The sequence below is a fragment of the Neltuma alba genome, unplaced genomic scaffold (genome assembly GCF_004799145.2).
Source record: "Neltuma alba isolate B1F8T4 unplaced genomic scaffold, ASM479914v2 tig00013353_pilon, whole genome shotgun sequence".
NCBI lineage: Eukaryota > Viridiplantae > Streptophyta > Magnoliopsida > Fabales > Fabaceae > Neltuma > Neltuma alba.
The window spans coordinates 260,352-277,171 of record NW_021637619.1 but is presented as its reverse complement, the minus strand read 5'-3'; the positions used below and the strand labels follow the sequence as shown (position 1 = coordinate 277,171).

The 16,820-nt window shown below is 32.1% G+C and overlaps 2 long non-coding RNA genes and 1 pseudogene across 2 annotated transcripts; 2 read left to right on the top strand and 1 right to left on the bottom strand.

Annotated features, from left to right (window-relative positions):
• Positions 1-376: 376 nt before the first annotated feature.
• Positions 377-5,018, bottom strand: LOC114736651 (MADS-box protein JOINTLESS-like; annotated as a pseudogene).
• A 9,491-nt stretch (positions 5,019-14,509) lies between these two features.
• On the top strand, positions 14,510-15,442 carry LOC114736659 (uncharacterized). The gene is made up of 3 exons (XR_003739364.1): positions 14,510-14,641; positions 15,180-15,233; positions 15,428-15,442. It is a non-coding gene; the product is annotated as an uncharacterized LOC114736659 (long non-coding RNA).
• A 10-nt stretch (positions 15,443-15,452) lies between these two features.
• Positions 15,453-16,541, top strand: LOC114736658 (uncharacterized). The gene is made up of 2 exons (XR_003739363.1): positions 15,453-15,496; positions 16,388-16,541. It is a non-coding gene; the product is annotated as an uncharacterized LOC114736658 (long non-coding RNA).
• Positions 16,542-16,820: the final 279 nt, after the last annotated feature.

Genomic DNA, 16,820 nt, shown 5'->3' with positions numbered 1-16,820 from the left:
ACATTTATATGTTTCTATTTGAATAAAGACAACCTGCAATACACGGAAGGCCAAACTCATATTAGTGATATGAAGAATGAACTAATGGCCACATAAAAATCAGTCCCAACCAAGGTAGAAAACATAATGTTGTATCCTTTTTTCCCCCTAATTTCACAGAATTAATGGAGTGTATGCTTCTTAGGAAGTATCCCACTCGAAAATTGATCGGAATTATTTTAAAGAATTGAAATCTTCCTGCAAATGCTAAAAGACAGCAGAGTCCATATTCAATCCAAACCACCAAACATCAAATGCAGATAGTTCAAATTACATTAAACAAAAGCTATCTAATATATAAACATGTATCAGTAGCTAGATAATCTAGTTAATTACCCTAGCCTGAGAGATGCATCAGAACTATCAGTGCCTTGAGGAGGATTGTCAGATGAACTGCAAATGACGATGGAGTCAGAAGATGGCCTCGTTCACGTGCAAGTCTCTGTAAGTGTGTGTTTGTGTTATGAGATTTTCAATTCTCAACATTTGAGAAGAAAGGCAATACTTTATAATAAGACAAGAATATAAATCTTTGATCACCTGCTTCAATGTTCGATTTTCTTCCATGAGTTGGATTCCCTGTACATGAAAGCCAAACAATGTAGCAAAGGTGACCGAGAGCGTAGAACATCGTTAGTGTCATAAAATATGCAGCAAATGTAGCTTGGATATTTTCTTGAAATCCATCATACTATTTCAAGCCTTTAATATAAGACCCAGTTGACTAATTTAGAGAAATTAAGAAAGTTACTAAATTATTTAATTATAGTATATGTTATATGATCTCTCTAAAATACTTATGGGTATCATTAGATTATATAACAATTTATAAGTGAGGGAAATTAGTTGGGAGAAAAACGATAAATATAAATAGTTTAAAAAATTTTCTTAATCTCTTCAAATTAGTCAATTGAGTCTTATATTAAGAACCAAATGTAGTATCTATGATAGTGAAATCACATACACAAGTTTGTTAGAATGTGGATATGAATCTTCTCATGGGCTAGTTTCAAATTGAAGTGTCATGTGAAGAAAAGAATGAGCATCAAATCTCTTGGAATATATGTATTCAGAAAGGGATTCACATAGAACTGATCATTCAAGTGAAACCTCAAGTGACGCTTTGTATTATATTCTTTTTAAGACATGAAACTTCTCTCATTTCTCTATAAGTAAAACCGTTCAGTCAATTGAGAGAGTTAGTCCTCCTGGGCCATCTTCTTTTTATCCCTTTAACATACATTAACTGTCAAGTGTGAGCCCCTCACATTTAGAAGATTCAGATCTTGTCTTGTGTCAGAAGATAGAGACTACTATATTTAAAAAAAAAAAAAAAGAATGATCTTCTCATCTCTTTATTATGTCGTCACACTTGTGGTTTTTCTTTATGGGGCTAATCACTAAATGGGAAAAAGTGAGGAATGAATTGAACCTAATTGCTATTACAGAGATAGAATAAAGATGTAAAGTCAAGTAGTTTCTAATCGATCGCTCTTCAATCATTTTGTTTTCTCCAATTATACCTACTCTGAAAGACTCATTTTTATGTTTGGAACTACGTTTTAAGTGATTTTATGTATTGACTAAACTTTTGTGCGATTGACATAAAAGTTTTCCCTGCTTCTGGATGTATAGATTATATACAATGAGATTTCCACACACTAATATTAATTGCTTGTATACGAGGAATTAAGTGAACATGATCAGTTGATGAAAGGCCAAATCTGCAGATGAATAATATCTTGCATATGCATAAATAGCAGATCCTAACATTCTAAGTTTGGTTTTGTATCTACCTTTCTCTTTAGTGCGTTGATGGGTTTCATGAATCTTTCATCCTGAAACAATAATCATAGTAAACATGTCAAACTCAAAATCTCGAACGCAATAACTACACAAAATCACAACTCATATAGCTAATCGGACAAGGAAGAAAACAAGCCAATTTGTTGTCAGGATGAAAATTAACTAACAGTTTTAATCACTAATTAAATTAGATTTTTTCTATGCACGGTAAAGGCATATCACTTTAAAAGTGTAAAAATAAAGAAGTTTGATAAGTACCAAAACAGTGTCTTATAGCTGAAAATGCACACATCAGGTAGATTCCACACCGGCAATGTAGAAGGTTTAAAGAAATATACTGAATCTTGTCATAGAGCATTAAATGATAGTAAAGAAAAGAAAAGATACAATAGATAAAGAAGTTGCTGGTCTCTGACAAATTTATAAGATAAAGAAGTCTGTGCTTTTTGGGCTGTTTTCTTATTTTGGACTAAACCTCGGGGCCCGTTTGATCCATGGAAAGCACGAAAATGGAATCGAATGTTAATAACCATAAATTCAGCAGGTATGATACTGAAAATGATGGAAGAATTTTATGTTTTATATTTGATTAAATAAAAATAAATTAAAATCGAATGAACCAAAATCCCCCCATTGTGGTTTCTCGGGTGAAGGGTATTAAAAATAGTGTGATTCTAGCATTTGGGAATCAGGATTGGTCACATTTTTATGGAGAAGCATCCTCCCAACAGTGTGATAATTAGACTACCCATAGAATCAGGATTCATACAACAAAAACCAAACCAAACACATTAACAATGCAATTGAGATTATTAGGAATTGGGGTTCTAAGAATCCAATCAAAGAAGCCCTCACAGTTCAAAAAATTCTATGCAAAATACTAGAATAATACATTTTAATTTCTTTGCATGTAAAATACAAAATCTATAAAACAAAATCTTACTCTTTCTGTCCAAAAATGCAAGTCACTTTGAACTACTTTACGCAAACCAGTTAAGTTGGTTAAAGTTAATTAGACATCTTGTACCTTTCAAAAATTACTTGAACATTCCAAAATAACCCTTATTAAACTGTACTCTCATATCAATCATATCTCTCTTAGTGTCTCTCATAAATAGGGGGCAAATTTGGAAGGAAAACATTTAATGCTCACTACATTCTATGAAATATGACTTACATTTTGAGTATCCCAAATCTTCCAAAACGTGATTTACATTATGAGACGGACAGTGGTAGTATTTTGCATAGAACTTCACAAATTTTAGAAAGCCCAAACTTCAAAGGATCAAGGGTCAAGCATAAAAAGGATCAAATAAAAACCTTTGTTTTTGAAACGCGGGACAAGCCTCTTTGAAGTCTTTCCTCTAGTTTCTGCAATTCTTCAAGTGGGCATTCTTGAAGTTCTTCCCATTCAATTGCCTTTAGAATTTAGCGCAAGTCATGCGTCTCATTAACATAATCTTCTCAACATTTATTCATGGTAGGTATGAATTAAAGTTGCGTACCTCAATCCACGAGTCCTTTCTGCTACTACCTTGTGCAGCTTATTCTCATCACCTCCAAGCTTGTACATATTTCAAAAAAAAAAAAAGGATTAACTTGCCATGATTTTCCATTCCTTCATATGTTATCATAAATTGATTTCAATATTATGTCATCCCTCGAAGTAATTCTCCCATCTTTTCAGTTCTCCTGTGGAGTTAATTCAAGACCTAGGGTTTTCTGTAGGGCAATGCAGCCTGATCACTTACTGTTAATGCATATTATGGAGTATGCATATGATTGGCCCCTATTCAAAGGAATCTATGAAGTATGAACAAGACAAAGAGTCAAACGGAATAGCTCAATTTCTTCGATGAGTTAAAATCTTCCCAAGAAGCGGATCCCTTTTCCCATCTGATTCATTTGGTAAGTACTTCCTTAGATATTCAGTCGTCGAATTCTATAATGAATTAAACAAGAAACCATTTGTGCGCCCAGGCGTGTGTGAGTCGCAATGTGAGAGTAATTAACCAGAAAAGAAGTCAAGTATGTTAACCAAAAAAGAAAAGAAAAGGAATCAAGTTAATTAAAAGGAGCTATGTGCATTGACACAAAACTTGAGATAAGTCATGTTGTGTGATTGATATTAATATATTGATTACCCGCAGATCAGCAGATGATTGGCCTAGTCTTTGAACGGCAGGATGTTGATCGTACCTTTCAATTACCCGCTGCATACTAAAACAACAGAAATAGTAACTCTTTTGAGTGACTTTCTATTTCCCTTCAAGATCAATCAATGGAAAAGATCTGATCAGATCAATCAAGCACAGTTTTATGTCAAATTGTATGGAGTAACAAAATTCTTTCAGAATCCCAATGGGAAAACTCAGAACCTTCAACTGTGGATATCAATCATGATTCCGTTACTTCAAGTCTATGAAGTTACTTTCTCATTGGTTGACCTTTTAAGTTATTAATTACCAACAGAAACAGAAGAACTGAAACATGCACATATAATAATCTTTAAGGTTATAAATGCAACAAGAATTATATAGATTCCAACTAGTGTTTATCAACTGCCAAGCTGGCTAGCTAGTTTAATAGACTACAGAGAATGAGATAATATGAGTTTAAATATAGATAGTTAATGATAATGAGCTGTGCACTTGTGCAGTTTCATATTTCATTCTTGAATCGACCACTGTGATATCATGTAAATCTCTCTCTCTCTCTCACACACACCTATAGAAATGCCTGTTTATGTATGTATGTATGAGAAATTGAGACTGATAATATGATATATAAGAACCTTGAGCTAGCATAATCAAAGAGCTTGCCAGTAGAAGAGAAGACTAAGAGGGCAATCTCAGCATCACAAAGGGTCGAGAGTTCCTGTGCCTTCTTGAAGAGACCTTTCCTTCTCTTTGAGAAAGTCACTTGTCTTGCTGTTATATCGTCAATTTTCTTTATCTGTATCTCCTTCTCGTCATTTCCCTTCTCCTTCTCAAAATCATCAATAACGCGAGGTTATTATATATGTAAATTATACAGTGAAAAATCCAACACGCACGCACACAGCAAAGTTGAATTGGGTGGAAAACTGTACTTGAACTGAACAATAGAGAGGCTATACAGACAGTAAATCCAGTGGGTTTGACATGAGAGAGAATCCCTCCAAGAACCGACATATCGAATATGAAAATCGGGGGAGAAGAGAGAAAAGGATAATGCTTTTGCTGTTAAATATATTAAACTAGAAAGATTAGTGATCTTGAAAGAAGAAATAATTAAAAACAATTCCAAAGGAAAGATATGTAGAACTATATGAGAATTTCAAACTGGGCGACCAAATTGGGTGAAGGGAAATTCATCCGTCTTTAAGGATGTGAAAAATGGAAAGCCAGAAAAAAAAAAAGTTTTTGGCCAAGAACCTCGAACTACCAAGTTACTGGGGCAAAAAAGAAAACAATTGATAAAGCATTTTCAGAAAGAAGAAGAGTTAAGCTGGAGCTCATAAAAACACGGAACCCTACCTGGAAGATTGTAAGAGATTTCTTGAATATTGTAGGCTTCTAGCTGTTGTCCTCCTTTTATCTTCTCAGCTTTGGTGGTTCCCAAGTTAATGGCATTTCAAAGGAAATTGATACATGCACCTTTTCCTTTTATGGGCAAGTTGATGTGTTCCCCGTAGCCACCCCTTCTATTTCCCGTTTTACACAGTTGGCCGTCATAAATCTTTCTGGCTTAGTTTTATAAAGGGAAAGTAAAGGGTAAGCTTTTTAACTACGAGAACTTTGGTTTATGCCTTTTCCTTGTTTTTTTTCCCAGTTAAGCATGAAAGGAATTATTTCAGATCATGTTGAGTAGACCTATAATCTGATGAGTAATTTCAAGTGACTACCTTGACGTGGGTTGTTCATAGTGATCTTAATCCAAGATCTCAAATTATCAAAGAAATCATAAGAAATTTTGACAGACAATATCCCAAAACAAACAATTGGAGAAAAAGGGCAGTTAACAAAAAAAATATGTAGTAAAGATTCCTCATCTTCACAACCAAATAAATAAAGATCCAAGACATGAAGATGGTGTAGTATTAGAAGAATATCATCAGAAGGCAAATTTTCCAATTTATTCATGAGAAATTATTACAAAATTATCATGGTAATTATTTTTATCTTTATCTCTCATTCAAATGCATTTTTTTTTAAAATGTATAAATACTAAAGAGAATGGTAGTTATTAGTCAAGGATTGCATAAAAAATTTAATACTTCCTCCAATTCTCAATATATACAAGAACTATTTCATTTAAGGCATCATATTTGGACCATTTAAATATGAATTTGAATGGTTCAGATTTAATTTCTTCTTAATTTCTGTTATTTGTTATTAGCTAACATCATCATTTTGCTTTCTATTTTAATTTCATTTTAGACTTAGAAGACTCTAATAATATGTCAGAATGTTTTAAAACTTGTTTTTAATAAAGTCCCATCATTAATAGGACTTAAGTAAGGCAAATTTACCTATATATTGCAAATAGTAAAAAAAAAATTACCCAAATCTTATAAAATAAAAGGTATTTATTAAAATGTTACTCTTGAAATCGTTCATACAAAAAAACGATTCTAAATTTGTGAAGAAGTTGTTCCTAGATTTTAACTTAATATTAACTTTTTTTGTTAAGTTGAAAAGCTAAAATCATTCACTTGGTGAACGACTTTCCCATTCCTTCTTCTTTTTTTCCTGTCCTGTCTCTTACTTTTTATTTTTTTCCCCCTTTCTCTCCCATCCCACTCTCCCACATTTAGATAAAATGAATAAATGAGGTATGAAAATAACAAAATATGAAGATTCATAAGACAAAGGATTAAAAAAATATAAAAATGTAAAAATCAGAAAAACAATCAAAAAAATATTTATCAATTTTTTAAATCAATTTATTTAACTTATACATTAACATATAATTTAATATTACATATGAGTATTTTAAGAAAATCAAATCATATTTGTTATAATTAATTAATTAGGTGATAGATGTTAGTTGTCAGCCCACTATTATTGTCTTTTTCAGGGTAACAGAGTAGACATGGACTTGCTAATGTCACTTTCAGCACCTGTATAGGATCCTCGTATTGTGATATATTTATTTGAAATTTTTTCACACTATAATATTTTGACCTTTTTCTTTTCTTTTCCGTCTAATTTTGTGTAACGTATGGCTTAATCTATAAGCCTTATGTGATCTTCATTTGAACATTCATGAGTTGAAATAACTGTGTCTGGTCCCCATGTCAGATCTTTTTCAGGTGAGAGAGAGAGAGAGAGTCCTTTCCTCATCACATTTATATTTATAGTTACTAGTTAAGAGTTAATATCATGAATTTTCTTCCACCAAAAAAATGTCCCCTTAATCTAATTCATTAAAAATAATTAGAAATATTTTCCAAAAAAATCAGAAATAGTATTTATTAAATAAATTTTAATTTATTATTTTCTTTAATTCAAAATATAAGAACCATTTTATAGTATAATTTACACTATAAAATGAGGTTTATATTTAGGATCGAAGGAATCTAGTTACTTACCTTTTGGTAAATCTTATTTTGGTAGTACTCCTCTGATCTTTAATATAAGATTTATTTAATTAATTTGATTAGATTAAGGAAGTTAGGTAAGTTAGTTAATTATAAGGAATATGACATGTTTTTCTTAAAACATCATAATCATCTTCCTTAATATCCTCTCTCTCTTCTACTTGATTATGGTTGAGGAAAATTCACAAGGATAATTTAGAAAAAATTTATAAATATGAGAAATAGGTTTTATATTTAAGACTAAAATTAACTTAACAATTACGTCATATATTAAGAAACGGAGGAGTATCATCTATTTGAGCATACTGAAATAGAAAATATAAGGAAAAATTACATGCAGGTACCATAGAAGACAATTAATTTTGAAAAGGTCCCTAAAAATCCCCAAATGCTTCCTAAGTCCCCAGGGACCTTAGAGCAATTTAACTTGTGGAATTACCTACTTGCCTTCACCGAATAACAACATGCACAGCTACAATCACAACCTATACAGCAGCCAATCACAACCTACATTTAAGCCATTCACAACATGCACAGCAACCAATCACAACTCATACTCAACCGAATGACAACATACACAGCATACAATCACAACCTACGCAGCAACCAATCACAACCTTTTCCATCAGTGAGGGCAAATAGGTAATTTCACAATTTTAATTTTTGCTCTGAAGTCCCTTGGGACTTAGGAAGCATTTGGGAATTTTGAGGGACTTTTTCAGAATTAATTATCTTCTATGAGACCTGTGTGTGATTTTCCCAAAATATAATAACATGATGTGATTATGTTGATTATGAATAACATGTGTGTAGGGAGGGATGGAGGGAGTACGCAATTCATTTTTATGCAATAAAATTTTAATGTTCTAATGAGATGGATTTTTTTTTTTTGGGTCCAGCTGATGAGAAGGACTTTAGTAAGATAGTAAATCTTGATTAAAGAAAAAAGGTTTTCGGACGAGTTCTTCAAGGAAAAGAGAAATAATTACATCAAAAAAAAATTTCTTTGTTTTTTTTTTTAAAAGAGTGTTAGGGAGCGAGAATGACGTGATTATATATTTATGATAGATTATCTCCACCAAAAGCGGCAAAGCTACCATACCAGTACGAGAGTACATCAATGTTAATGACGAGTACATCTGCGCTCTTCCAAATAATAATTCACCACCATTGGTAAATAAATATTTACAATATTATATTATCAATAAATTCTTGCATGCACCTGCTGCATCACCTCACTTGTCATCTGACCATTCAGAATATATCAACTCACAACATTATTAAGTAAATAAGTTTCAATTAAAATACTATCTCTAATTTTAATTATAAAAATTAATTGACTAATTTAAAGATATTAAAAAAATAAATTAAGTTAGTTATTTATAATAAATAGGTGTTGTCTTTCTTAAAATATCCTTACTAATTAAGTGTATTGATTAGAACTATTATTAATAAAAGGACTATTTTAAAAAAAATATGTATAAATATGAGAGATAAAATATATTAGGATATTATATTTAGGATTAAAATAAAAGTCAAATGAGATTTTCTATTAAGAAGCGGACGCAGTAATAATTACAGGGAAAGACTCGGCGATTTCAACTTCCGTCAAGAAATTTCAAAATTTCCATCGAAGAACCCTAACCTCTACACTGCAGCCAACGCTTTTCTTCGTCCGTGAAACTCCACCGCTGTAGCCAACACTCTTCTTCGTCCATGGAGCTCTGCCGCTCAACGCACTCGCCGTCGATTACTTAGGGAATTGGTTGTCGGCCTCGCCTTTGCCGGCAACTACGTCAGCCCAAAGGTTCCCTTCTCTTCCTCTCCTCTATTCTTTTTCCAATCCAACCTCACGCCAATCCCTTCCTAAATTATCCGCAGGATATTGTCGTTGAAGGATTGAAGGCCACAAGATTAGGACCATTAGTGTCTGTGGTGAAGTTGAATGAGGAATCGATGATGGTGCTTTTTTTTTTTTTGGACCAAAGGTGATGGTGCGTCTAACTTATTAGCAATAGAAGGCCACAGTATTCTCTTCCATTATTTTCTTCGATTTCAATTTGTTTATATTTGTTTTAATTTACTAGTTTATTAAGTTATGTTGTTTCTACCTAAAACTTCTTGATTATTTTATAATTTTACAGATCTAGTATTCAATCAAATGGTGATGATGGATAACCAACCTCTAGTCTTTGATATTCAATTTGGTCATTCCGCAATTTATGACCTTTCGGTGAAATTCAGCTAATGGCACATTCTTGAACATATGGGAAAAAAGCTTTATAAGAATGATTTGGAAAATGCCTCATCATGTTCTGTGTCAATGCTGCTAATCATTTTTTTTTTTAATTGTTTGTGCACTGCAAATGATATTGTTGCTTTAAATACAGGAGGTATGATGCAGCAATTGTTTGGATTAGACTGAAACTTTGGGGGCAAGATTATGGGACGAGATGGACAGAGAAAAATAACCGAAATGGTTCAAGGCTTCTCCTCAGCTGGTGTAGGAGCGAAGGATTGATTTAGTGTTTTCATTATTTTAGTAGGGATGAACGTGTTTCGTTGGTTTACTTTGCAAATGCTGTATTGCATGGTTCTAGTCCTTCAACATCATTGTATGGTTGATCATAAGTATTTTGTAACATGACAGAGTTAATTCAATTAATTGAAATGTTGCTTTGCTCTCGCGATTTGACACGAGATGAATTTCTGTATAGTTATTCCCTTCACTTTTGGAACTCTTTGTTATGCATTTTGGCATAACTATTTGGAAGAAGAATCAACTATCTGAACACCAAACCAAAGGCATTCCATTGAAATAATCAACTGTCATGTTACTGCTCCAAATTAATAACATTCAATTGAAAGATTACATACATGAAACATTTTTGCACAGCAAATTACATATACTAAATAGCGGCAACCCATACCAACGAACTAACTAGTCAGCACCAAACTCATTCAAGTCAAACTAAAGTTATTATCCCCTTCAATTCTCAAAAGCTTTCCACGTCAAAATCACTTTGTTAGCCATTATGCCTCCTGTAATGAAAGATTTCAGCAAGGCCACGTCCTCCCCTCACCTACCCAGCTTGCCATGATGCATATAATTCTCCTCCCTTGAAGTTTCATGCCCATACGAAACCATAATGCCAATGCCACATTTTGATGAGGTAACCAAAAGAAGGTTTAACACTGATTGTTAATTATAATGAAAAAGCAAAGCCTGTCAAGCCAAAAAACCATACAAACACTAGCTAGGTAAGTTTCTTTATGATCTACATAGACAACTCCCTCAAACGGAATTTAGGCCTACAAATTCTGCAAAGAGTCAGAAACAGAATAAACATCACAAAATTTCCGAAAATAATTATCATCAATCTTGACAACCGTGACAATCCCATCATATAATATTTTGGAACAACCCACCTTGTATTTTCAAAAGCAAGAGGAATTTACGTGCTTGAAGTACAAGATGAAAAACAATCCATATGTGTAGGTTGAATAGAAATTATAGCAAACATAGTAATTATTACAAGTAAAATGATTTAACATAAACAAAGCAAGGTAGCTCAAATTACAAATATAGCTAAACTCACCATCCATAAAGATGCCTTGTAGAAGATATAAAGTTATAAACAATGATATTGGTTCAACTGTTCAAGGCCATAACAATCTTCAAATATTCAACGGCAGTTTGGACCGGCAAAATACAAATACTTGGAAAAATAATAAATAAATTGAATCAAATGCCTTGATGATAGTAGGATTTGTCTTATTGTACCTCAATTCATTATCAATTAAGTCAAATAACAAACATCTCATCATGAAATGATTTTTATCGACATAGGCTCTGGTGATTGCAACACTCTAGTTAGGAATTCTAAAATACTTTTAAGGTTCAAATTTTTCATTTGAAGACACAGGGACCGTAAAAGTGTTCTTAAAAGCTCTGAAAATTGATTTCAAGTTAGGGTTCTGGGCTTCAAAAATGATTTCATTACTTATTTGTATCCATAAATCACAGCTTATTACCAGCCACAGATCGAAGCAAAACACGATCAGAAGAGGATCATCAAGAGACCTTCAGCTTTCAGAGCTCAAACTTCGTCTCTAATTTATAAGACAGTCACCAGGAAGAGGAAGATGAGGATAAATAGCCTCTTGTTTGATCAAAATTAAGAGAAAAAGGAAGGCATAGATTAACTTACCCACCAGGAAGAGCTCAAGCTTCGTCTCAAGTCACCAGGAAGAGGGAAATCATCGTTGAATGTAGAGATTAGGGTTCTTCTATGGGAATCTTCAGATGCAAGTTGAAAGCCTCCGAGTTTAACTTATAATTATATTTTAATTAAAACCTTAATTGCTTAACAATTAGATATGACCAACTGGCAGCCAACTAATAAGATTAAAATGTGGTGACTTGTTATATTCTGATTGGCCAAAGCATAGATGAGGTGGTGCTCTAGTACCCAAGAATTCCTCTTACATTATCATCAAAATCCATATATATAACATTAAACTAATTTTTCTTCATTTTTTGGGGAGACACAATCAAGGTGTATATTTACTTCTGATACACAGATGCCATATATGAATCAGATGCATATACAGTGATATACATATAAATATTTGTATGTATGTACTCCTCCAGTCCTTAATATAAGACCTATTTAACTAATTTGATTAAATTAAGAAAGTTAGGTAAGTTAATTAATTATAAGAAATATGACATCTTTTTCCTAAAACACCATAATAATCTTTCTTAATATCCTTCCTCCCTCATTTACTTAATTATGGTTGAGAGAATATTCATAAGGGTAATTTAGAAAAAATTGATAAATGTGAGAAATATGTCTTATATTTAGGACTAAAATTAACTTAACAATTAGGTTCTCTATTAAGGATCGGAGGAGTATATCCAATACGTCGACATTTTCACTTCTTAAAGAGCATAAGATATGATACTTCTAGGAGGCATTTATATATTCATGAAAAAATTTATAAAGCAAACAAAAAATATAGTTGGAATTCAAACAAACGTAGACTGGAATATGGTCCTTTGTTACTATTGAATACCAAAAAATACATAATTTAATATAAGAACTAGTTGAGAGCTTAAATTTGATTCTAAATATAAAACTTCAATTCATTTTGTTTCTCAAATTTATAATTTTCCCTCCAAAACATTCTTAAGGAGTTCCTATCAAAAGGTAATTCCAATATACTCCTCTAATTCTATATATAAGACCCATTTCGTAATGTAATTTACACTACAAAATATGTTTTATATTTAGGACCTGAGGAGTACATGATTAAAAATGATAGTTTAAAAAAATCAAGGTGCATTTATTATAAATAATAAACTTAACTAATTTTCTTAATATTTGTGAGTTAGTTATCTAGCTCTTCTATTAAAAAATGAAGGTAATATCAATCTTTTTTAGACCCTTTTGGAATAGTTTATAAATAATTTTTTAATCATAACTTACGAAATAGGGGATAAATATATAAAAAAAGTTTTTTTATATGAAATGTGCTTATAAGTTATTTTAAACCCTTCTTCCCTTGCTTGACGTCATGTGCAAGCAAAGATAATAGTATTCTAAAATTTTCTAGCGCCGTCAAAGTAATTCCGTGCATTTCCCTTTTTTGCCAGCTAATTCCATGCATTTCCGTTCATTCTTTTCTCTCCTATATAAAATGAAAAGCTTTAACATCATAATATTTAACAGAATTTAATTTCTATATAAAAATGTCTTGAAGTATCCACTAAGATTCTAGGAGCATTCGATATGTATAAAAAAATTTTAAATTTTTTTCTTAAAAAGTATTTCAACTTCAATAGTATATATCTGCTACCTTGATCCTATAACTGTGTGAATATTAAGAAAATTAATTAAATTAATTATTTAGAATAAATAAGTGTTATCTTTTCTAGAATATTATTATTAATCATGCGTATTAGAACTATCATTTAATATAAATTCTTTAACACATGCAATCAGTATAAGGATTGCTTTGAAAGGGGAAAAAAAAAGAAGACAAACATGTGAGATGAGGTGGATTTATGTCTTATATTTAAGATTAAATTAAATATCTAACTAACTTTTATATTAAAGACAGGAGATAGTATAAAGTATTGTTGTGTATGATTATCTGATATAATACAATACCAATACATCAAACAATTTGAAGTGTTGATGCTTCATTGGAGTGTTCTTTTAATTTACTTTGAGTACTAAAGGCAAACGATAGACTGTTCCCAATCATGTTACTACATGTACGGGGTTGACATCTAAACTCACAATCATTTAATTAAATTTTTTGGCCAATTTTACTATTTATAAATTATACCCTATGTAACCTATCACTTAGTAATCAGAAAAAGTAATCTAGCAAAAATGTAAAAACAATTGTTGTATAATTATTTTATTTTATTTTATAAAGAATACGGGTTAGATATGCATCCGAATATTTAATAATTAGTGGCTTTAAGGAATGAGTCAAAACAATGGCTAACTGCCTTAATGGTAATAATGTCACCTTTAGATAAAGTTTTGAGTTTGAGTTGAGTGTTGATATAATGGGGGGTGTGTGAGTGTGGTGTTTGAATTGTATAAACCAAACAAAAAAGGGAAGGCACTAAAATAAGAGAACCTAAAAATGAATTATAATTGTAACAATCTTACAATTTATTATACTAAATTATTGGTTAATAGTTTCTTTTTATTTCTGTTGTAGCTGCAACCAAGTAAATCATGTGGTTTAATGGCTTTGGAAGTGGCTGAAGGCATTGGAGGTTCTGGGTTCGAACTAGGGCCATGTCTTTGGAGTAATTTAATTTTTGTTTCAGCACTATTGAATTACTTAAATACCCTTAGAGTAAAAATAAAATAAATAAACAAAAAAAAAAGTATCAGATTTTTTTCTTTCTCTCCCGATGCTCTTCATTTTAGCGAGAGAATGGAGGAGTAGAACAAGTTTTTCAAAGCTGAATCCCTAACCCTTCTTTTCTTCTTCAACGGTCGCATCTCCCTCTGTCCTCCACCGTTCACTTTACAGTCTCCGGCGTGCATTCTTGCAGATTATTTCTCCTCTGTTTTCGCTGCAGAACATTGCTAGAGTTTGGGGTGTTTCTCTTTCATTTGGAGTCACTTTCTCCCCTTTTTCTGGTTTGTCTTGCAATGTAGGAGTATGGTGTAAGTTTAGGTGAGTTTTACCCTTCTTGTTGTGCGTTTGGGGCTGATTTTGGTTGATTTTGGGTGGCTATGCGAATTTTCTTTCCATATTCGTTTCTGCAGAATTTGGGTATGGGTGGTCACGGGTAGGATGTTATCTTCTTGGATCTTGTGATTTTTGGCTTGGGTATTAATTGGTTTGGTTGCTGGAAGTTTTGAGATTTCAAGGATTATGGGGGTTGTCTTAAACGAAGCATATTGAGGAGGAAGGATTTTATATTTTTTTTACGGGTGATGCATGGTGATTGCTTGCAACTATTATTTGAAGCTTGAAATTATTGGGTGCTGTTTATTTTGGTCTATGAGATGAATTTAGTTAAGAAGGAAACCTGAAAAAGTTTTTGGTGCGGATGCTTGTTTCACAAAACAATATTGAGTGCCCGTGGGGTGTTTGAAAAATGTCTACATGAGCAAAAGAATTTCTTGACAGGTGTTTATATAACATTTTGATGGAAAAGAGCAAGATAGATATTATTTTGGATTAATTATGATTAAACTTTGGCTTTCAGGAGATACATGAAGGAAATAAGAGTTGATTGTTCTTGTGGGTAGAAAACTTGAAGGTTGGAGTTTTATGTTGTTATTGAGAAACAAGTGAATTATAATTTATATGTTATGCTTGCCAACTATTATGCTAATCTTTGAATATTTTTGACATGGATGGGCTTGTTAGAGCTGTAAGAGATTGTTGATAAATGATTTAGATGTATACAAGTTATAAATGGGGTATTAATAATGTTTTGTTTCGGGACACTAGGGGATTGAGGAGTGACCATAACCCAAGGATGTGCTAATTGGAATGAGTTATATTTTGGGAGCATAACAGGTGAGTGAATAGCATCCCATGGTCATAAATTCTTATTTAAAAAAAAAAACATTTAGCTTCTTTAAATGGTCTGTCAAGGTGATTTAACTTAAATCTTATTATTTTTTTTCCAATCTCACTTATTGAATGTTTTAATGTTTTATTACTTGAAGGAATATTTATCTTGTTATATGTTGATTAAAAGTTCTGCTTACAATTTGTTAATCTGCATTTTTGTTTCTAATAAATATTTATACTTGGAATTTGGAAAGGAGTTTTGAAAATATTATTTGAAAATCTTCATGCTGGGATCATCTGTTGTAAAATATTCCTTAAAGGATTCCATTCGTGGAAATAAAATATATAAATATATATCCCTCTTGTTGTTAGCAATGAACTCAATCCCATGCATGCTTGTACATTTTTTTTAGAGGTCTGGATACAGAACGCTGGTCACTAACAGCAGCACTGTTAGTCCTTGGCGCGCCATGGTAATTTCGAGCTCGTTGGATATTCGTGGGCATCGTTCCCGCGCTTGTTTCGTGGCATTGGCCGCGCTCGATTGGTTACTTACCCTCGTGGACTATGTGTCCACGCTTGTATTCGTGGCTTCAAGCTGCGCTTGCTATTCTGTTCTGTTGAAGTCCTATAAAAGTATTAGTGTTTAAGAAATGTTATTTTATAATATTTTTGTGTAACAAGCTGTCTTATTACAAATTTGGATTTAACTGTTTAATGAGCCTGAGTATACATTTATCTTTCAATTTAAGATTGTGTACTGTAGAAACTTTAATTCTTTACCACATAGTCATTCCAAGTAAAAATTTAGTCTTATTGCATTCATTTGTTATTACCTTTTTAAATATTATCAATGGGATGTTATTCACCGGTAGATTCTTTTGTTGACTTCAGACAGTACCACTGACCCTGTACTCCCAGCTGAGCAGTAAAGAGCCTCATTGAAGATCCAGAACTTGAGACTTTATTTTGAGTAACTGTTAGCTAATGTAAACTCAAAAGTACATTTATGTCTTTACTTTTAGAATTTGATGCTCCACGTAATCTATGTCTAGGTCCTCATCTTTTGGGTTATTTTGGATTGTAGTTATATATATACTGGTGCTGGGGAACTGAGCCCCAAGTATTGTTTGATTTAGCAGTCTATTGTAGAATTTTCAGGAAGTCTAGATTATAGTGGAGGCTCTGTTGAAAATTTCTACAAATAGTTTTATATTTTGTATCACACATGATTAAGTATATGAATGTTTTGTTTAATGGATGCCTTTATTTATGTTTATCCTAAAAATATATATATTAGTTAAACAATCCATATATTTAGGCTTAA